The following is a 17,350-nucleotide window of genomic DNA, read 5'->3' on the forward strand; positions in this document are numbered from 1 at the left end:
TAATAAAATTTCAATGTCATATGATCACTGGGTCATCTTTATAACCAAAATAGGGCCAACTATTCACCACACGAGCCGGCCCTAGACATAGGCAAATGCCTAGGACATTTGGTATGCCTAGGGGCACAAGCAGTTTCTGCTGATTAAAATGATATGTAGCATGCCTATATTCTGTGTATTACTGCGGCTGTATCTACATACTAAATGCTGCGTTACAGTGTATTCCTGGAAATCACTTTAATGTAGCATTTCGTATGCAGATACAGCCACAGTCGCACACAGAATATAGGAATACTGCATATCATTTTAGTCAGAAGAAGCTGCTTGTGCATCCTAGCCACAAAGCAATGCAAATAAGACAAAAAGGTGCCCGACGTTAGCAGAGCTGCCAGCTGACTCACGCCAGGCATCTCCTGCTGCATGGCATATTGAGGCAAGATGTATGAGGACACATCTTTATCCAAGCAGAGGCAGAGGTCACAGTGTTAGCGGCCATGTGAGTGCTGTGTGCGGGGGGGTTGGTGGTGCAGTAGTGTTCGGCATATGTGTAAGGGGCATTATTGTGTGATTTAACGTGAATAAGGGACAATATTGCATGATAAAATGTGAATAAAGTTGCACTACTGTGTGGCGTAATTTGAATTGGGAGTGCTATTGTGTGGCTATGCCGCTTCCTAGCAAGAACACGCCTCTTTTTGAGCTGTGCGCCGAAATGCGCATTGTTTCTACAGAGGGTAGGAGAACTAAAATTAGGATTACTATGGGTGAGGGGTGATGGTGCTGGGAAAGGGGTGCAGGGTCAGAGGCAAAACTAGCGGTGGTGCTATGGGGCACCAGCCAAATCTTGCCTAGGGCATCATATTGGTGTGGGCTGGCTCTGCACCACACAAGGGTGTATCATGAGTGGCTTCTGGGTCAGATGTCCTAGCCTATCATAGGTAAGAATCATGGGCGGCCTATGTAGGCGTTGTGTTTGAGTGTGGTTAGTTTCTTCCCAAGATACAGATGTTGCAGTCTCAGACCTAGGAATTGAAGGAGTTGACAATACATCAGGTGTGGGAGATTGGGTATTCTTATCACTGGCACAGTCCCATTTACCACAATCAGAATTTACAACTTCTCCTTCCTGTAGCAATCATCTGTTGTTCAATAGTTTGTAGTCTCACTTTGGTTTGGCATGTCATTTTGAAATGCATTAATGTAAAAATATCCCATCTCAACGTCAGTGAATTCAGTTGGTGTGTATTCACCTAATGAGTGGTTTGGATGAGCTGAATCTACTTTATTAAGGGTCACTGATTCTGCTGGGTCTTCTTCCACTTTAGTAACATCTGGAAAAGAGATATCCTGTCCAATAGGTAGCAAATGTTGTCGATGGTAAGTAAGTAGAGGTCCAGTTCCACTCTCAGGAGTAAGTTGATACACCGGACTATCAGGTAGCTTTTTCACTATTCGGTAAGGAGTCTCTGCCATCTACTAGCAATCTTTTGATGATGTGGAAATCCTAATCGTTCGAGTAGTAATCTATCACCTGGTAACAAAACATGTTCAGTTACTTTTTGTTTTATAATCTCTTATTCTTTTCACCTTGTTTCTGGGATGCTTTGATGGCAATCTCAAAAGCTTCATTAACTTCCTTTCTCAATCGTTTAACATACAGTACTGTGTGTGTGTGAAGTTTATGTTATGGTAGTAGTGGAAGTGTCTAGGCATATATCGATTGGCAAACGTGCTTCTCTCCCAAACATAAGTACATATGGGGAATACCCAGTGGCGTCGTTTTTGGTACAATTATATGCATGGACAAGATGGCATATGTAGCATTTCCATTGTATCTCTTGCTTATTTTCCAGAGTCCCAAGCATAGTCCTATCAGGCTGGGGATCTCCTTACGTGATTCTTTATATCGCAACAGGCACAAAATTAATTAATAAGATTACTTTCAAAGTCGCCGCCCTGATCTGTATGTTTTCTGGAAGGTAATCCATAATGAATGAATGAAAAACTTCTTCCAAAGGGTCTTGGCTACAGTAATGGCTCTCTGATCAGGAGTGACAAAAGCTTGGGCATATCGGGTGAAGTGATCAGTCACTATTAAGATATTGCTCTCCTGTCCATTAGGTCCTTGCGATGATAGAAAGTCCATGCACACAAGTTCTAGCAGTCCGGAGCTACTCAGATTCACTAGTGAAGCACATGCATTGGAAGAGTTTTATGTAAAATGCAGTTCCGACAGTTGTTACAGTATTTGTCTATATCAGTGTTTATCAAGGGCCAATACACTCGTTTGGCAATCAGAGCTTGTGTTTTGTCATACCCTAAATGTACATGTTGATCATGCAGTGACTTTAAGATCATCAGTATATACACAGCAGGCAGAACAAGTTGTACCTTTATTTCTCCATTAGGCTTAGTTTTTCTGTACAATATTTCCTGTCTGAACACTAATTTATTTTTCTGCCGTAGTTAAATTTTACCTTGGTTGGAAATTCCAATTAAGTCAGAAGCAATGTAACCATTCTGCCAATACTGCATCACTAAAGCCAAATGAGGATCACGCTGTTGTTCTGTTCTCAGTTGCTCTTTGGTGATCAGCGGTAAATCATTGAGTTCAGCTTGAGTTATCCAGCAATACATTAACGGTAGCGCTGACCCAGATGCTCCTAGCACATTTGCTGCTCCCTTGGATGGATTGTTCAGTAGTAATGTCTGATGAAAGGGGCTGCGTATTGCAGGAGCAGGCACCTCCACCCATTCATCATTAGTGCTGTCTGTAGGAGGATGTTGTAGTCTTGATAATACATCAGCATCAACGTAATGAATCCCAGACTTATACTTTAGAGTGAAGTTGTAATTGGATAAGACGGCCAACCAGCGGTGACCTGTAGCATCTAGTTTATCTGTGGTATTAATATAGGTAAGAGGGTTGTTGTATGGAGCAACGTTTACAATTCAAACCGACAAATAACCAGGGAACTTGTCTACTACTGCCCACTTGAGGGCCAAGAATTCAAGTTTGTGTACGACATATTTCTTTTCGCTTTTGGACAATCCTATACTGACTTAGGCTACTGGTTTACATTGATTGTGCTGACGCTGGTATATTCCCTGACCTACAAAGGTGAGGTCAGTGAATGGTCGAGCTATTTTGGAATAGTGAGGAACAAAACGACGATAATAGCCACAGTAACCAAGAAAAGAGCGCAGATCCTTTAAATTCAAAAGACGGCGTCTACCTTGTCAGTATGGTTGAAATTCCTTCTCGACTTACCACATGTCCTAAGTACTTTACGGTGGTTTGGCACAGTCTACATTTGTCTATGCAGAATTTTAACCCTTGCTGACTTAATCGGTCCAGCACTTTTAACAAGCGGGCATTACGTTCATCCAAGGTTTTTCCAAATACGATGACATCATCTACATAGACCAGTACTTCTCTGTAACACATGTCTCCCACAGTCTGCTCCATGGTACGTTGCAAAGTAGTGAGAGCTCCTTTTATTCCTTGAGGCATCTTGATAAATTCTAAAAATCCAATGGGACAGATGAATGCAGCCTTATCCCGGACATCCGGATGCATTGGAATTTGGTAATGACCACAGAGTAAATCAAGAACTGAAAACCATTTGCTTCCCTGTAGGCAATCTAATGCCTCTTCCACTTTTGGAACAGTTTACTGATCCACTATGGTGCAATTTTTCAGGGTTCTATAGTCAAAGCACAAACGTATGTCCCCATTCTTTTTCCTGGTTGCTACTATGGGTGATGCATAAGGACTTTCAGAATCTGCAATGACGTGATTTTCCAACAGATGTTTTAAATGCTTCCTAACGTCTGCAGTTGATGACAGCATCTGCAAAAGAAGCAAACTATGGCCCTCATTCCGAGTTGATCGGTCGCTAGGCGAATTTAGCAGAGTTACACACGCTAAGCCGCCGCCTACTGGGAGTGTATCTTAGCATCTTAAAATTGCGACCGATGTATTCGCAATATTGCGATCACAAACTACTTAGCAGTTTTAGAGTAGCTCCAGACTTACTCTGCCTGTGCGATCAGTTCAGTGCTTGTCGTTCCTGGTTTGACGTCACAAACACACCCAGCGTTCGCCCAACCACTCCCCCGTTTCTCCGGCCACTCCTGCGTTTTTTCCGGAAACGGTAGCGTTTTCAGCCACACGCCCATAAAACGCCGTGTTTCCGCCCAGTAACACCCATTTCCTGTCAATCACATTACGTTCGCCGGAGCGATGAGAAAGCCGTGAGTAAAAATACTTTCTTCATAGCAAAGATACTTGGCGCAGTCGCAGTGCGAATATTGCGCATGCGCACTAAGCGGAATTTCACTGCGATGCGATGAAAAATACCGAGCGAACGACTCGGAATGAGGGCCTATATGTAAACATTTGGAGTCCATCTATCACTTTAATTGTATACACGGATTACAAATTGGAGAAAAAAAGAAGACTATGGGGTGTGTCCCTCTAGTGTCAAAGTCGGCATGGTCAAAGTCGGCAGGAGCTAGTCGCCTGGAACGTTCTCTGAAAGGACTATCATCCCGAAGTTTAATCCGATATTCGACTCCCTGTGCTATGCCTAATTCCCAATCTCCAAGGGAAAATATCTGTTCACGAAGAATAAGTTATTTTATCAACTGGGTTTTTTCTTCCTCTGTGATATCACTACCTTGGAAACATTCAGTGATTTTATTTATGAAGGAATAATCCTCTGTAGGGGAAGTCACTTTATGCTGCTCTGTCGACATGGATGTAGCATCGGTCTCTTGCATAACATGGGAATTGAGAGAGTCAACAGCTATAGGAAGAGTCTGACTTCTTTCTTGATTTAAGCACCACTCGGATAGAATCTTAGATAGGCTAGAGTTAGTCCCTACAATGACTGTCACAACTCCTTGGTCTGAGTGAGAATCAGGGCAAACTAAAGATAGAAAGGGAAGAGGATAATGATAGCTTGTTGAATCCCTTGGAAATTCAATCACATACCCCAGATAAAGGTATTTTTGATCACTTAAACCCCATATTACCAACCCATCAAAGGGCATTATAGGGAGGTGAGACAAATATGGTGCACTGTTGCTGTACTAACTTTGAGCCCAACGTGTTATCGCTAGCTTCTATGAGCCTGTGTGTGTGAAAGGGGTCCATTATGTTTTACCGACGCTTGGGAACCCAGCATACCGGTGCCGGGATCCCATGCATCGGCAGCCGGGCGAGCACAAAAGAGCCCCTTGTGGTCTGGCTGTGCTCGCCGCGCTGCAGGCACTGTGGCGCGCCACGCTATTTATTCTCTCTCCAGGGGTGTCGTGGACACCCAAAGAGGGAGAATAGTAGTAGGAATGCCGCCTGTCGGGATCCCGGCATCGGTATGGTGAGTGCCGGGATCCCGACAGCTAGCATATAGATTGCCTCCCGTGTGAAAGGGTGATATTTTGCCCATTCCTTTCTACACTTGAAACAAAACTTGTGAAAACACTGGTTTAGGTGGGAGACATTATCAAACTTATTCAGGCATATGGGACATTTTGAATCAGGAGACACATCTGCTGGTGGTCCATGGCTCTGCAATCTACTTGTCTCAGCTGCTGGTGAAGAGTCAAATTCCACTTTGGAGTCATCTGCAGTTGATGACCGCATCTGCAAAAGAAGTAAACTATATGTAAACATTTGGAGTCCATCTATCACTTTAATTGTATACGCAGATTACAAATTGGAGAAAAAAAGAAGAATATAGGGTGTGTCCAGTAAAAGATCTTGCCACAGGCAAGCAGGACTTTTTGCCCGGGGCGCCGCCTTCCGGAGGGAAGGTGCAGTTGCTGGTCAGGTGTTCTGTATTAAAGCTGCATTATCAACTCATAGAAACATAGAATTTGACGGCAGATAAGAACCACTTGGCCCATCTAGTCTGCCCCTTTTTTATTTTATCATTTAGGCAATCTCAACCCTTTTTTAACCTTAATTCTTTGTAAGGATATTCATATGCCTGTCCCAAGCATGTTTAAATTGCCCTACAGTCTTAGCCTCTACCGCCTCTGATGGGAGGCTATTCCACTTATCCACTACCCTTTCTGTGAAGTAATTTTTCCTTAGATTTCCCCTGAACCTCCCCCCTCCAGTCTCAATGTATGCCTTCGAGTTCTAATACTTCTTTTCCTTTGAAGAATGTTTCCCTCCTGAACTTTGTTAAGACCCTTGAAATATTTGAAAGTTTCTATCATGTCCCCCCTTTCCCTTCTCTCCTCCAAACTATACATGTTAAGATCTTTTAGCCTTTCCGGGTAAGTTTTGTGATGTAGGCCATGCACCATTTTAGTTGCCCTTCTTTGTACACTCTCTAATGTATTTATATCCTTCTGGAGATAGGGTCTCCAGAACTGGACACAGTATTCCAGATGGGGCCGTACCAATGACCTATACAGTGGCATTATCACTTCTCTTTTCCTGCTACTGATTCCGCTCCCTATGCAACCAAGCATTTGACTTGCCTTTCTCATTGCTTTGTTGCATTGCTTTCCTGCCTTCAAGTCACTTGAAATAGTGACTCCTAAATCTCTTTCCTCCTCAGTAGTTTCCATTATAGTACCGTTGATACTTTATTTAGCCTTTGGGTTTTTGAGACCCAAGTGCATGATTTTGCATTTTTTAGCATTAAACTGTAGTTGCCACGTTCTTGACCATTTCTCAAGCCTACCTAGGTCATTAATCATTTGTTTTACCCCTCCCGGTGTGTCTACCCTGTTGCATATTTTTGTATCATCTGTAAAATAAGATTTTACTTACCGATAAATCTATTTCTCGTAGTCCGTAGTGGATGCTGGGGACTCCGTCAGGACCATGGGGATTAGCGGCTCCGCAGGAGACAGGGCACAAAAATAAAGCTTTAGGATCAGGTGGTGTGCACTGGCTCCTCCCACTATGACCCTCCTCCAAGCCTCAGTTAGGATACTGTGCCCGGACGAGCGTACACAATAAGGAAGGATTTTGAATCCCGGGTAAGACTCATACCAGCCACACCAATCACACCGTACAACTTGTGATCTGAACCCAGTTAACAGTATGACAAACGTAGGAGCCTCTGAACAGACGGCTCACAACAATAACAACCCGATTTTTTTGTAACAATAACTATGTACAAGTATTGCAGACAATCCGCACTTGGGATGGGCGCCCAGCATCCACTACGGACTACGAGAAATAGATTTATCGGTAAGTAAAATCTTATTTTCTCTAACGTCCTAGTGGATGCTGGGGACTCCGTCAGGACCATGGGGATTATACCAAAGCTCCCAAACGGGCGGGAGAGTGCGGATGACTCTGCAGCACCGAATGAGAGAACTCCAGGTCCTCTTTAGCCAGGGTATCAAATTTGTAGAATTTTACAAACGTGTTCTCCCCCGACCACGTAGCTGCTCGGCAGAGTTGTAATGCCGAGACCCCTCGGGCAGCCGCCCAGGATGAGCCCACCTTCCTTGTGGAATGGGCCTTGACAGATTTAGGCTGTGGCAGGCCTGCCACAGAATGTGCAAGTTGAATTGTGCTACAAATCCAACGAGCAATCGTCTGCTTAGAAGCAGGAGCACCCAGCTTGTTGGGTGCATACAGTATAAACAGCGAGTCAGATTTTCTGACTCCAGCCGTCCTTGAAATATATATTTTCAATGCCCTGACAACGTCCAGCAACTTGGAATCCTCCAATTCGCTAGTAGCCGCAGGCACCACAATAGGCTGGTTCAGGTGAAACGCTGACACCACCTTAGGCAGAAAATGCGGACGCGTCCGCAGTTCTGCCCTGTCCGAATGGAAAATCAGATATGGGCTTTTATAGGATAAAGCCGCCAATTCTGACACTCTCCTGGCTGAAGCCAGGGCCAGTAGCATGGTTACTTTCCATGTAAGATATTTCAAATCCGCCAATTTGAGTGGCTCAAACCAATGGGATTTGAGAAAATCCAAAACTACATTAAGGTCCCACGGAGCCACTGGGGGCACAACCGGGGGCTGTATATGTAGTACTCCTTTTACAAAAGTCTGGACTTCAGGAACTGAAGCCAATTCTTTCTGGAAGAAAATCGACAGGGCCGAAATTTGAACCTTAATGGACCCCAATTTGAGGCCCATAGACAATCCTGTTTGCAGGAAATGTAGGAATCGACCCAATTGAAATTCCTCCGTGGGGGCCTTCCTGGCCTCACACCACGCAACATATTTTCTCCAAATGCGGTGATAATGTTGTGCAGTCACCTCCTTCCTGGCTTTTACCAGTGTAGGAATGACCTCTTCCGGAATGCCTTTTTCCCTTAGAATTCGGCGTTCAACCGCCATGCCGTCAAACGCAGCCGCGGTAAGTCTTGGAATAGACACGGTCCCTGCTGAAGCAGGTCCCGTCTTAGAGGTAGAGGCCACGGATCTTCCGTGAGCATCTCCTGAAGTTCCGGGTACCAAGTTCTTCTTGGCCAATCCGGAGCCACGAGTATCGTTCTTACTCCCCTTTGCCGTATAATTCTCAGTACTTTTGGTATGAGAGGCAGAGGAGGAAACACATACACTGACTGGAACACCCACGGTGTTACCAGAGCGTCCACAGCTATTGCCTGAGGGTCTCTTGACCTGGCGCAATACCTGTCCAGTTTTTTGTTGAGGCGAGACGCCATCATGTCCACCTTTGGTTTTTCCCAACGGTTCACAATCATGTGGAAGACTTCTGGATGAAGTCCCCACTCTCCCGGGTGTAGATCGTGTCTGCTGAGGAAGTCTGCTTCCCAGTTGTCCACTCCCGGAATGAACACTGCTGACAGTGCTATCACATGATCTTCCGCCCAGCGAAGAATCCTTGCAGCTTCTGCCATTGCTCTCCTGCTTCTTGTGCCGCCCTGTCTGTTTACGTGGGCGACTGCCGTGATGTTGTCCGACTGGATCAACACCGGCTGACCCTGAAGCAGGGGTTTTGCCAGGCTTAGAGCATTGTAAATCGCTCTTAGCTCCAGTATATTTATGTGAAGAGACATCTCCAGGCTTGACCATACTCCCTGGAAGTTTCTTCCCTGTGTGACCGCTCCCCAGCCTCTCAGACTGGCATCCGTGGTCACCAGGACCCAGTCCTGTATGCCGAATCTGCGGCCCTCTAACAGATGAGCACTCTGCAACCACCACAGAAGAGACACCCTTGTCCGTGGCGATAAGGTTATCCGCTGATGCATCTGCAGATGTGATCCGGACCATTTGTCCAGCAGATCCCACTGAAAAGTTCGTGCGTGGAATCTGCCGAATGGAATCGCTTCGTAAGAAGCCACCATCTTTCCCAGGACTCTTGTGCATTGATGCATAGACACTTTTCCTGGTTTTAGGAGGTTCCTGACAAGTTCGGATAACTCCCTGGCTTTCTCCTCCCGAAGAAACACCTTTTTCTGAACCGTGTCCAGAATCATTCCCAGGAACAGCAGACGTGTCGTCGGGGTCAATTGAGATTTTGGAAAATTCAGAATCCACCCGTGCTGTTGCAGCACTATTTGGGTTAGTGCTACTACGTCCTCTAGCTGTTCCCTGGACCTTGCCCTTATCAGGAGATCGTCCAAGTAAGGGATAATTAATACGCCTTTTCTTCGCAGAAGAAACATCATTTCGGCCATTACCTTGGTAAAGACCCGAGGTGCCGTGGACAATCCAAACGGCAGCGTCTGAAACTGATAATGACAGTTTTGCACCACGAACCTGAGGTACCCTTGATGTGAAGGGCAAATTGGGACATGCAGGTAAGCATCCTTGATGTCCAGGGACACCATAAAGTCCCCTTCTTCCAGATTCGCTATCACTGCTCTGAGTGACTCCATCTTGAACTTGAATTTTTGTATGTACAGGTTCAAAGATTTCAGATTTAGAATAGGTCTTACCGAGCCGTCCGGCTTCGGTACCACAAATAGTGTGGAATAATACCCCTTTCCCTGTTGTAGGAGGGGTACCTTGACTATCACCTGCTGAGAATACAGCTTGTGAATGGCTTCCAATACCGTCGCCCTGTCTGAGGGAGACGTTGGCAGAGCAGACTTTAGGAACCGGCGAGGGGTAGACTTCTCGAATTCCAACCTGTAACCCTGAGATACTATCTGCAGGATCCAGGGGTCCACCTGTGAGTGAGCCCACTGTGCGCTGAAATTCTTGAGTCGACCCCCCACCGCCCCTGAGTCCGCTTGTAAAACCCCAACGTCATGCTGAGGGCTTTGCAGAAGCCGGGGGGGGCTTCTGCTCGTGGGAAGAAGCTGCTTGGTGCAGTCTCTTACCCTTTCCTTTGCCTCGGGGCAAATATGACTGTCCTTTCGCCCGCTTGTTCCTATAGGAACGAAAGGACTGCGGCTGAAAAGACGGTGTCTTTTTCTGTTGGGAGGGGACCTGAGGTAAAAAGCTGGATTTCCCGGCTGTTGCCGTGGCCACCAAATCCGATAGACCGACCCCAAATAATTCCTCCCCCTTATACGGCAATATATCCGCTGGATCCTTGAGGGCGGCCGTTTCTGGAGACGGTAACGCCACTTGTTTTGATAAGCGTGTGAGCGCCTTATCCACCCTAGGGGGTGTTTCCCAGCGCGCCCTAACCTCTGGCGGGAAAGGATATAATGCCAATAACTTCTTTGAAATTAGCAGTTTTTTATCGGGGTTAACCCACGCTTCATCACACACTTCATTCAATTCGTCTGATTCAGGAAAACCTATAGGTAGTTTTTTCAGACCCCACATAATACCCCTTTTTGTGGTACATGCAGTATCAGGGATATGCAAAGCCTCCTTCATTGCCGTGATCATATAACGTGTGGCCCTACTGGAAAATACGTTTGTTTCTTCACCGTCGACACTAGATTCGGTGTCCGTGTCTGGGTCTGTGTCGACCGACTGAGGTAAAGGGCGTTTTACAGCCCCTGACGGTGTCTGAGACGCCTGTACAGGTACTAACTGGTTTTCCGGCCGTCTCATGTCGTTAACTGATTTTTGTAATGTGCTGACATTATCACGTAATTCCATAAATAAAGCCATCCATTCCGGTGTCGACTCCCTAGGGGGTGACATCACCATTACCGGCAATTGCTCCGCCTCCACACCAACATCGTCCTCATACATGTCGACACACACGTACCGACACACAGCAGACACACAGGGAATGCTCTTATCGAAGACAGGACCCCACTAGCCCTTTGGGGAGACAGAGGGAGAGTTTGCCAGCACACACCCAAGCGCTATAAATATATAGGAACAACCCTATAGAAGTGTTGTCTCCCTTATAGCAGCTTAATATATATCAAAAACGCCAAAAAAAAGTGCCCCCCCCTCTCTGTTTTACCCTGTTTCTGTAGTGCAGTGCAGGGGAGAGTCCTGGGAGCCTTCCTCGCAGCGGAGCTGAGCAGGAAAATGGCGCTGTGTGCTGAGGAGATAGGCCCCACCCCCTATTTCGGCGGGCTCTTCTCCGGAGTTTGAGAGACCTGGCAGGGGTTAAATACATCCATATAGCCCCAGGGGCTATATGTGATGTATTTTTTAGCCAGAATAAGGTATTCTCATTGCTGCCCAGGGCGCCCCCTGCAGCGCCCGGCACCCTCCGTGACCGCTGGTGTGAAGTGTGTGACAACAATGGCGCACAGCTGCAGTGCTGTGCGCTACCTCATGAAGACTGAAAAGTCTTCTGCCGCCGGTTTCTGGACCTCTTCGCTTTTCGGCATCTGCAAGGGGGTCGGCGGCGCGGCTCCGGGACCGGACTCCATGGCTGGGCCTGTGTTCGATCCCTCTGGAGCTAATGGTGTCCAGTAGCCTAAGAAGCCAATCCATCCTGCACGCAGGTGAGTTCACTTCTTCTCCCCTAAGTCCCTCGTTGCAGTGAGCCTGTTGCCAGCAGGACTCACTGTAAAATAAAAAACCTAAAAACTTTTTCTAAGCAGCTCTTTATGAGAGCCACCTAGATTGCACCCTGCTCGGACGGGCACAAAAACCTAACTGAGGCTTGGAGGAGGGTCATAGGGGGAGGAGCCAGTGCACACCACCTGATCCTAAAGCTTTATTTTTGTGCCCTGTCTCCTGCGGAGCCGCTAATCCCCATGGTCCTGACGGAGTCCCCAGCATCCACTAGGACGTTAGAGAAAAAGGTATATCTTCCCTTCAATACCATCTGCAATGTCACCAACAAAGATATTAAAGAGAACTGGACCAAGTACAGATCCCTGGGGTACTCCACTGGTAACATTTCCCTCCATAGATTGCCCTCCATTAACTATGACTGTCTGTTTCCTATCCTGCAACCAGGTTCTTATCCATTTAACTGATTTATAATCCACCCCCAGGCTTTCAAGTTTATTTAGGAGTCTGCGATGTGGGACAGTGTCAAATGCCTTACTAAAGTCTAGATATGCTACATCTACAGCTCCCCCTTGATCTATTATTTTCGTCACAGAGTCAAAAAAGTAAATAAGATTTGTTTGGCATGCTCTCCCACCAGTAAATCCATGCTGTTTTGGATCCTGTAAGTTGTTTGATTTAAGATATTCCACTACTCTTTCTTTTAATAGTTTTTCCATTACTTTCCCTACTACTGATGTAAGGCTTACTGGTCTGTAGTTACTTACTTCTTCCTTGCTTTCACTTTTGTGCAGTGGAACTACATTTTCTCTTTTCCAGTCCTCTGGAATGGCACCTGTATTTAGTGACTGGTTAAATAATTCTGTTAAAGGTGTAACCAGCACATATTTTAGCTCTTTGTGTATCCTTGGGTGTATCCTATCTGGTCCCATTGATTTATCAACTTTTAGTTGTGAAAGTTCTGTTAGGACCTTCTCCTCTGTAAATGTATTTTCATCTACCTTATTTTTATGAATAACCTTGCAACTTAACTGTGGCCCCATCCCTTCTTCTGTAGTAAATACTGAGCAAAAATAATTATTTAGGTGATCTGCTATTGCCTTGTCTCCCTCCACCAAATGCTCACTCTCTGTCTAAAGTCTTATTATTCCTCCATTTGATTTTCTCCTTTCACTTATATACTTAAAAAAAGTTTTGCCCCCTTTATCTACTGACTGGGCCATTTTCTCCTCAGCTTCTGTCTTTGCACGTCTGATCACTTTCTTAGCATCATTCCGTCTGTCCAGATACACCTCTTTGTCGTTATTATTTTGAGTCTTTGTATTTCCTAAAAGCCACCTTTTTTGCTTTCACACTAGTTGATACTTCTTTTGTGAACCACACTGGCTTCCTTTTCCTGGTGCTTTTCCTAACCATTTTGATACAAAGGTCTGTTGCACTTAGTATTGCACTTTTCAGTTTTTCCCACCTCTCCTGCACTCCATCCAAGTTCCTCCAGTCCACCAAAGAATCACTTAAACATCTCCCCATTTTTGCAAAGTCAGCATTTCTAAGATCCAACACCTTTGTTTTTGTGTGACAGGAGTTGGATCCTGTCTTTATACTAAACCATACTGCTTGATGATCACTGGATCCCAGGTGCTCACCCACATATATATCAGATATCCTATCACCATTTGTAAGAATAAGATCTAATATTGAGTCTTTGCGAGTGGGCTCCTTCACCAATTGCTTGAGAGATGCTCCCTGTAAGGAATGTAGAAATTTGCCACTTGTAGCTGAACTTGCAAAAGACCCCTCCCAATTTACATCAGGTAAATTAAAGTCTCCCATGATTATGACTTCTCCCTTTAAAGCCATTTTAGAGATGTCCAACAATAGGTTCCTGTCCAAATCCTGCCCCTGGCCTGGTGGTCTATAGATCACCCCAATGCGAATAATGTCCTTATCCCGGTTTCTATGGTGACCCAAAGGGCCTCAGTTTTGGCTTCAATATTTTGTATTAAAGTAGTATTTATGCTTTTTTTCACATACATTGCTACCCCTCCACCTATTCTTCCTATTCTATCCTTCCTAAATAAATTGTATCCTGGTATAGCTATGTCCCAGTCATGATTCTCATTGCACCAAGACTCTGTAATTGCCACAAAATCCAGGTTATCCCTTGTCATTATCGCAATTAGCTCTGGTATTTTGTCTCCTAAGCTCCTAGCATTTGCAGACATAGCTTTAAGAATTTTGGCTGTGCATTTGTTATTAGTAGCCATGTCCAGAGCGTACAAAATAAATGACAAGTTTAAAGTTGAAATTACCTGTTTGGGGATGTTGCTCAGTATTTGTTTTCTTTTACTAATCAGTAATCATACTCTGTCCTTTACACCATGACTACACCTTACTAAATATAAAGATATAGTACACCTGACCACAATGGGCAAATGTTCAAAGGAGGTAAACACCTGTCAGTATGCAATAATAAACTGTTTCACCGAGCAACTTCCCCAAACATGCAATGACAATTACAAGAAATCATTACATCAAGAAACATACATGAGTTTGCATAAGAGAGAACTGTAGTGATGCCTTTTCATAGGTTTTAAAAAACAGATAATATGCATAAGATGAATTACATACTTTTGAGGCATTAAGGCAGACCATTTGTGGTAGTGTTGGTGTGTTGTTGTTTCCCTTCGGTTTAACGCAGGTATAACGCTTTTGTTATAATAACACTTTTATGTCAGCACTGCTATGGAAGCACTACCAGCCGATGGCTATCCAGCCATATACTCGACTTTAAATAGGAACAATAGCCATGTGAATGCAATGATTGCAAACTCCACCCAATACAATCCCCCTTTAAGCTAATGCCATAAATTAGCTTAGAAAAACAGGCATTATATACCAGTAAGTCAGCCAACTATATCTTTACAAAGGGGGAAAAAAAATAGACAAAACGAAAAAAAAAACTCGCTTTTTCAATATACCTAAACTATTCAATCATGATATTCATTTGAGATAATCAGCAAATGTAGTACAACTTGCTGGGATGTGCAGTTCCACGAATCATACCTAAACTATTCAATTATGATATTCATTTGAGATAATCCGCAAATGCAGTACAACTTGCTCAGCTGGCAAACATCATACAGTCACAGCTTATAATGGCTACGGCTATGGGGGGAGGGGGGGGGGGTTGGGATAACCATTCAGAAGATGCAATCTCTGTGCATGTCCTACCAATTGCACCCCCTCTCTGCATTACAAAGCCCTAGTTTTTGGCTGGGTACGTGAGCAGTGTCGGACTGGAGCTTCAAAGGGCCCACCGGGGGTATGCAGTGGTAGGGGCCCATGATTAGAGGTGTGTCCAGTCACCACAGAGGTTTGGCTAACCATTATAGAGTACCTGGTCTGGACTCCTTGATAATTTATATAGTAATTAATGCTAGTGCATGCATGATAATGTGCCAAATTAATGACAGCAATGTACTGTAGCGAATACATCATAATGCTGTGCAGTGTAAGGTAGCATATGTATAATATATAATTCAAGTGCACAGTCTAGAACCTAATCCTTAGAGGAGGAGGGCCCCCCAGGCAGTGGGGCCTACCGGTGGTTTCCCCTATACCCTTGTAGGCCAGTCCGAGCCTGCACTTGAGCTACTCTGCAAAGCCCCAGAAATATCGTCCGTGTAAAGTAGTCCCTAAAGCTCAGTTTCAAGAGAGTATATTAGTAACATTTCGAGTATTATTACCCTGTATAAAGAACCAGCATTTTACACTGTGCATGGAGGGGATTGTAATACAAGTAACCTACATATCATGGGGTAAATTTACTAAGATGGGAGTTCTATTTAACATGTGATGTTGCCCATAGCAACCAATCAGATTCCAGGTATTATGTTCTAGAAAGGAGCTAGATAAATGAGAAGTAGAATCTGATTGGTTGCTATGGGCAACATCCCATCTTAAATAGAACTCCCATCTTAGTAAATTTACCCCCATGACATAAAATAGAAGGTAAAGATGGTATTGGTAAATTACTGCAACTTACTATGGTGACTCTCATGGCATAACCATACACTTTCACCTAAAGCCTATGTTGTGATAACTAAGGCTTCCAATAGTAGTTATTAGTCAGATAAACAAACATAAGGCCATAAAGTCAGTATTCCGTTATGCAGTTATGTACAGTAACGATAACGTTTAGTTCACTTAGGTAAAAGATATATATGCATATATATGGCTAGTTGTAGTTATAGCTATCCTTCTTTAATGGCTCCAATGCCACAGTGTAGTATGATTTATATCCAATAGATACTTGTATTGGTGTAGTAACTCCAGATCATACAATGTACTGTAATCAGCTTTTATCCTTTTCAGTAGTAACTAAACTCACTGGATAATAAGCATTCAGTCAGATGTTAGCATATATCCTCCACTAGGTGTCTCTATTTAGTCAGTCAAGCAGATATCCTTTGACTTAAATGCATTTAAATTTAGCTGTAGAAATAAACTATTATTATTATTATCCTTTATTTATATGGCGCCACAAGGGTTCCGCAGCGCCCAATTACAGAGTACATAAACAAATAATCAACTATAACGCAGTTCCTATGAGCTGTAGTTGACTGTATGATTAATTTTGCTCTTCTTTACTCCCTGGTACCTTTGTCCATGCTGATGCTTAAAGAAAGAACTCACTTATAACCACTCCTGGGTAAGAGTCACTTTATCTCTAATATTGAAGTTTTTGGTGACATGTCCCTGTGTAGTCCTATGTGGTTGTAAATCCCTTAATCCGCTTCCTGGGATATGTGCACTGTTGCTGTACTAACTTTGAGCCCAATGTGTTAACGCTAGCTTCTATGAACCTGTGTGTGTGAAAGGGTGATAGAGTCTCAATTACAGAACTCTGCTGTCTTCAGTACATTGGTTCCAACCAATGACCATTTGATTACGCCAATGGCCACGCCCTCCTGCTTTTCCATTGGTGGGAGGTGGAGTCGATGCTAGCAGCTGCTTTCAGAGCAGTAGAGTCTCACAGCCGCAATATTAGGTCAGTGGGGACTTGTGCTGGACCTAGAAAGGAGATCAGCAGCGGGATTCCTCCCCCAAATCTGCGCTGTCAGGTGGCCGGATGTTTTGTCAATAGCCGCGAGCTGGGGGACCTTCTGTAGTGCCGTCTCTGTCTCCCAGTCTCTGCCTCCGCCCGGAAATTCACCACTGCCGCTCAGCTGTCACAGCTCTGGTCTTCGTGTGCCTTGCCTCACCTATGCCACTTCCTCTCTCCTGCTGAACGCATATGTTTACAGCACAGCTCTTTAGTGTGGAGCAGGAAAGAGTGAAGTGACCTCTGTGGCGGCTCACTCTTGACTGGGGCTCACAACGCGACTCGTCCTCAGTGGTGCAAGTAGAAATATTTTCTTAGTGGTACTGAGTGCCGGAAAAATAGGTGTGGTCATGTGTTGTGAGGGGGCGTGGCAACATGCTGCTAGTGGGAGTGGCCAC

General features: G+C 44.7%; 1 long non-coding RNA gene across 3 annotated transcripts in view; it reads right to left on the bottom strand.

The window, feature by feature from the left end:
* Positions 1 to 303: 303 nt before the first annotated feature.
* The window catches only part of LOC134899958 (uncharacterized), a 173,412-nt gene continuing 156,365 nt past the window's right edge, over positions 304 to 17,350 (bottom strand). Inside the window, exons 4-6 of one of the 3 annotated variants that reach the window (XR_010173494.1) lie at positions 5,587 to 5,650; positions 2,478 to 3,853; positions 304 to 1,531 (exon numbers count right to left, since the gene is read on the bottom strand). This is a non-coding gene — a long non-coding RNA (uncharacterized LOC134899958). Of the gene's footprint in view, positions 1,532 to 2,477; positions 3,854 to 5,535; positions 5,651 to 17,350 lie in introns of all 3 variants that reach the window. The other 2 variants (XR_010173496.1, XR_010173488.1) reach the window with 2 other exon arrangements.

The sequence above is a fragment of the Pseudophryne corroboree genome, chromosome 1 (genome assembly GCF_028390025.1).
Source record: "Pseudophryne corroboree isolate aPseCor3 chromosome 1, aPseCor3.hap2, whole genome shotgun sequence".
NCBI classification, from domain to species: domain Eukaryota; kingdom Metazoa; phylum Chordata; class Amphibia; order Anura; family Myobatrachidae; genus Pseudophryne; species Pseudophryne corroboree.